This window comes from Haliaeetus albicilla, chromosome 9 (assembly GCF_947461875.1).
Source record: "Haliaeetus albicilla chromosome 9, bHalAlb1.1, whole genome shotgun sequence".
NCBI lineage: Eukaryota > Metazoa > Chordata > Aves > Accipitriformes > Accipitridae > Haliaeetus > Haliaeetus albicilla.
Window position 1 is genome coordinate 2,187,640 of NC_091491.1, and position 5,746 is coordinate 2,193,385.

A 5,746-nucleotide genomic window follows, 5' to 3' on the forward strand; every position below is an offset into this window, starting at 1 on the left:
TCTTGTGGGCAGGTTCCCCCCGCTTCCCATAGGAATCCGTGCAGAAGAGGTACGAAGACCGTGTAGGGACAAGATGCTTGAAGCGGGACCGGACCCTCTCGATTACACCCCGTGGCGCCTTTGGGGGCAATGGCATTGGAGGGGCTCAAACCCACCTTACCGCAGCCCAGCCTGGCAGATACGCACCCGGCGTGCTGGGGTGAGCGCAGCAAGGTGCAGTCCTGGGCGCGTTCCCAAAGGGCGCGTCTGGCCCGCAGTCTATTAGCTGGTCATTAGGGCTATTAGCTTAATCACCCGGGTGTTTTCCTGCCACGCTCTGTGATCGGCAGCAGCCGCGGGGTCACGCAGGCCGGCTGAGTGGGGAGCAGAAGGCTGCTTTCCCCACGGCCGTGGCACACGCGTGTGCAGGGATCCGCCGCCATCCATCTATCCATCCTCTCCAGTTTCCATGGCTACGCCAGAGTTTACTTTTCCCCGCCTTCGGCCGCCTGCACGGGCGTGATGCAAAAAAAGGTCCCCGCGTGATGCCAAAAAGCCCAGGGACGTGGGACCTCTTGGTTTTTGGTAGCAGCAACTGCATCCCGGGGTGCTCAAACCACGGAGCAACAGGCACTGACCATCCCGGCAGCACTCGTGTCCCAGCCGAACAGCACCTTCACGGCGTTCGGAAGAGCTGCGGCACGGTTTTGGGGTGCTGCCTTCTCCTCCTCGTCTCCCTGACGGCAGCAGGGACCCGGGGGAGGCAGCGAGTCATGTTCTGGGGATAAATCCAGCCGCAGAGCCATCGGCCACCTCTCATTCAATGCGAGGTGACAGCGCGGAGCAGAGATCCCTGAGCAGGCACTCGGGCTATGGCTTGTTAACGGGGGAAAACAAAACCCGAGCTTTAGGTCACCGCGTGCGATTTAAGTGGCCAAATGGGGGTCACCGGAGGCCTCTCTGGGGAGGCAGGGGGATGTCGCAACGCAGCGGGATTTTTGTTTGCTTTCCAGTGGCACAAGGAGCAGAGAGGGTAGCGCATCCCAACCCCGAGTTCCCGGGGAAGGGGGAGATTTTGGCTTAGGGGCTCCCGAGACGTGGCTGGGGTGCAGTCGGCCGCGAGGTTGCGTGACCATTTCCAAATCCATGGGGTGCTCAGATTCACGGGGCCGGTGGGTGAAGCAAGAAGCGTTTCCGTAGCCCAGGTGTGTTGCACCTGGCCGCATTCGGTTGCGGGGAGCCACACGTGCCACAGGCTTAGTCACCGCCGGGGCAATCCTCGTGCCTTGCCCCGGCATCCCGGGCATCCCTGCCTGCTCCTGGCTGCCCGGCCGGGCTGCCCGCACTGCATAGGGAAAAACACTGTCCCCCAAGGCCGGTTTTCCCTCTGCTCCCCTGCCTGATGGGCTATAGGTGACTGCGGGCTCTATAGGGTCAGGGGAAGCAGCTCTGCTCTGTACATTTGTTGCACGGAGGGGTACCCATGTTGCATGGATGTGCCCCTCGTTAGATCACGGGGGAGCAGAGACAGAGCGCCTGGGCACGTTGCGCAGGCAGCCCGTGGTACAGGCTGCGTTTTGGCAGCTCCTTTGGCGAGACGCTGGGCGCAGAGGGGTGCCGGGGTGCCGTTTGGTCTCCGGAGGCTGGGGTGAGCTTCATCCCGGCGCTCACCCGCTGAGTCATGGTGTGGGTGCCTCCGGCCTGGCCGGCGGGTGATGCTCGGCGTCCTTCCCCGACCCCTCTCCCCGTGCCCCGGGGGAAAGGCTCTGTGGCCAGGTGGGGAAGCGAGGGCTGATGGAGTGACGTGGCCTGGCAGCTCAGCCTCCCCGAAGGCTCTTGCTGCTCCTTGCACCTCTCCCACCGCGGCTCCCTCCCTCCCCATCCCAGCCTGCACATCGCCGCCTGCCTCCCGGGCAGCCGAGCTGGGGTCTCTGCCCCATCGCAGGGACCTCAGACATCTCCTGGAAGCCCAGCCCGCAGCGTCCTCCTGCTAGAGCTTGCCCCGCCAGCGCTGCGCAGGGGTGCTCCGAGCTCACGTCCCCGTCGCATTTAATGGGAAGGGCTGGGGAGCGCTGGCGCCTGCAGATGCTGGTTCACGAAACGTTGACTTTCCAGACAGGCTTTGCAAAAGAAATGAGGTGTTGGTGATTGTACGGAAGGCTCAAGGGGTGCCAGGTGGCTTGCTTTGGTGCAAAAGGTGATCCTTGCTGGGGCCCGGTGGGGAGCCTGCGATGGAGCAGGCATTGCCTAACAGCTCCTGTGCCGTAAAAACCCAAAACACTGGGCACCCTGCACGCTCCAAGCTCGTGCTTGACTCCCTGTCTGGGTTTCTCATGCTCTTTCCTACTCCGTCGTTGCCCGTTGGGTTCCCACGCGGTCCTGACCCAGCGCTGCCAACACACGGCTGGGATACGCGGTCTGGCCTGTGGTTCCCCTGCGGAAGCACATGCGGCTCCGTGGGGAGCAGCCAGGAGGAATGGGGGGGGATTGCTGGCGTTCATAGCGTGAGGCTGCTGGGGGGTTCATTCCCTGGCACCCTCCATCGGCTCCAGTCGAAGGGAGCGGGGTGGAAACGCCTGCGCTTTCCCTGTGCCGCTGCACGCCCTCTCTCCATGCTCGCTAATAAATCCGCGCTGGTTTTTCCCCGGAAGGTCGCTGAACCTGTTTGTTGGAAGAGCAGAGGAGATCGCTATGGGGCATTGCCGAGTGGTTTGGATTTTTCCCTTTTTTGTGTCGCACCAGCCGGGAGGGCGGCTCTGGTGTTTCTTTAACCGCAGCTGAAAGTTCCAGCGGGGTGGTGTTTGTCTCCAAAAGGAGGTGGTTTAGGTTTCACCAGCCCCACCTGACGGGAATTCGAGCAGGCGCTAAAACTAGGGCTTCTTGCGCCTTCGTTATCGGCGTTATCTGCTCCGCTGCAGCGGTGGGGAGCGGGGGAGCCCGGTGCTGTGCCGGAGGCTGAGTCACCCACGGGCCGAGTGCGTTCGCTGCTGGTGTGACGGCAGCTGTGAGACCCAAAAAAACCCCAGCGCCGATGCTTTTAATGACAGGCGAATAACACAGCCCCGAAGAAGATTCATACTGCGCATACCTCATGCGACGGCTATTAGTGGTGACTAAGACCGTGCCGGGATGGAGCAGCGACAGCCTCCCCGCATTGCCCGAGTCCTGGCGTAATTAATTCTGCAGGTACCTGTATCGGCACATTAACCCAAACTGGCCGTCTTCCCGCCTGTCCCCAGCCTTGTTCCATATTTAATCTTTCATGTTCACCTGAGTCTCTAATTAAGCCAACTGCAATCCTTAGCCGAGAGCCCGCAGCGTACTAACGAGGTCTGGCATTCCTGGAGCACTGTGCATGCGAGACCCGCACAGCAGCCCGCCAAAAACAACTCCCAGGCTGATGTTTTTTCCTTTGTTTTCTCTTTCTTCTCCCCCCCCCCCCGCCCCGAACTAACACTGGTCCCAAAGCAGGTTCTGAAGTGAGGGCCCGTTAACAGCAAAGCTCTTAAAAAAAGGTGTGTGGTGACTGTCTGTTTTTTTTGGTTTTTTTTTTTTTCTCTTTTTTTTTTTTTTTTTTTATAGCAGTCATGACTGGTTAGTTTGAGGTATCTGAAAAGCGCTTTTAGTGGGTTTCTTTTCACTGGCAGCAGCTGTCCGGAGAGCTCGTGTCTGGGTAAGGCAGGGCAGCACGGAAATCCTGTGTGCTGCTTCCCAAGCCGCAATCCAAGCATCCGGCAGCCAGCGGAGGAGCCGGCCCATGGCAGGGGCAGGAGCAGCTGCTGTCCTGCCCCTGACGTCCCGCCTGGCTGCCTTCCTATTCCAGCATCCAGGTTAAAAATAAAACCACACGCCAAGGCGGTGAATGGGGTTCTGATTTCCCTCGGTTGCTGCACGGGTCTGGGTGATGGGAGAGATGTGCGTTGTAAATAGAACAGCATATCCATGGCAACCCCAACTTTTCATTATTGTTAATTACTTGCACAGTGCCAGAGCTGCGCATGGCGCTTCCCAGCACGGATAAAGATAGATTCCCCCCTTTCAAAGCCTCTCCAAATATCATCGAGGCGACAGCTAGCTCCTGGGAGGCTGGAGCTGGGTCTGGCAGGCAGCGACGGAGACATTTTGTGAGGAGTCGGAGAGGAGCCGGGATTTAAAGGAGGAGGGACCGGCGAGGCAGCCAGGAGCTCGGGGGCAGCTCCTCTCCCAAAAAACACCTTCCCCGAGCGTCGGGAAACGGTTCAGAGGGGCCGTAGCAGCACGCAGCCGGCTGGGAGGAGGGGGACAAAAGTGATGGGGAGAGAGGCCGTCCTGTGCCCGAGCGCTGGATTTTCTTTCCTCTCTGTTTAATGGCGAGCATGGAGGGGAGGAAGCGCCGGCGGCGTTTGTCACTGAAGGGGCAGGGATCTGTTGGTGTTGGCTTGAGCCCTTGTGCCCTGGAGGAACCTCCTGCAGAAAGCCTGCTCTGTTTCAAAACCAGCGCAGCTGAGCTCGCTTCTGAGCTCGGCCCCAGCCGGCACCATTTGGTGGGTTTTTCTTGTCCATTCGTTGCGTTTTGCTTTACTGGAAGTGGTTTGAAAGCTCTTGGGTGAAGAGGTCCCCGTCCTGCCCCCTGCCCATCGGCCAGTCTGACCCCAGCCGGTCTTACGAGCGGTTAGATTTGTACCCAAAACCCTGCCGTCGGCGTGTCTCTGGTGACCGATCGCTCGCCCGTCCTCAGACCGTGGGTGTGAGCGGCCGCGGGACGGTCGTGCCTCGGTGGGCTGTGCGCGGCCACGGCGCTGGCCAGCCCCCACGCGCCTCCCCCAGCCCCTGGTCCCCATCTCACCCCCGAGCCTGGCACAGGCACGGATGGAGCTTTTTAACCCCACAGCTTTTTCCCGATGTGACTTTTCTGGCTCGCTTTCTGCAGCACAGCAGTACGTTGTGTTAGAGCCTGGCAATTAAAGGTAAGAGGAGCAGCGAAGAGGCACTGACCCTGCCATAAGGCATGCTGGAAGCCTGTTATCTCCCTGCTTGGGAGATACCCTGGGAAAGGGGAAAACCTGTTGCTTGCGTACCTTGATGCTGTTTGAGGGAAACATCCCAACCCCGCTTCCCCACTGCCTTGCGCTCCCTTACTTAGCTTGGAAAAGTCTCTTTTCTGGTTCCCCTCCTGGCCGACTAAAGGATCGCAGTTCTTCCCTTTCCAGAGATCTTTTCTCCCCAGCATTTTCCAAATGGCCAAATTATTTCGCACTGCCCAAAGCACAGGGCTCAGCAACAGCTCGGATTTGGGTAGCTCTGTGTTTGGTCAAAGCATGTCACGCTCACGGTCCCTTTTGGGTCCCTTTGGGGCAAAGGAACGTCACTGAAGTTTACTGAGTAGAGATGTTGCTGGTCATGGCAGGTACCAGTGTATTTGGCTCACCTACTGCTTTTTTGTACAAGTCACGGCATAGGAGATGGGGCAAGAGGAGAGGTAGTTTGGCTGTTTGTTTAATGTTAAAAGACAACTGGGAAAAACATTCCCAAAGATTTACAGCTTACTTTCCCTTGTCATTCCCATTCTATACAGTCTCAATTTCTACAGACTTTAATCTTCAACATGTAGTCTATTGCTGTTGCTTTTCTTTAAATAGTAATATATTCTAGGTAATTTAGTGGTCACATCCATACAGCCACTGTTCTGCATTTATCTCTTCTTTCTCATGGTAAGAAGCTGACAGATACGGATGCAGGTAGTTACACGACCTTTACAGTCTCACTCAAGAGCCCAGGAACACGGATG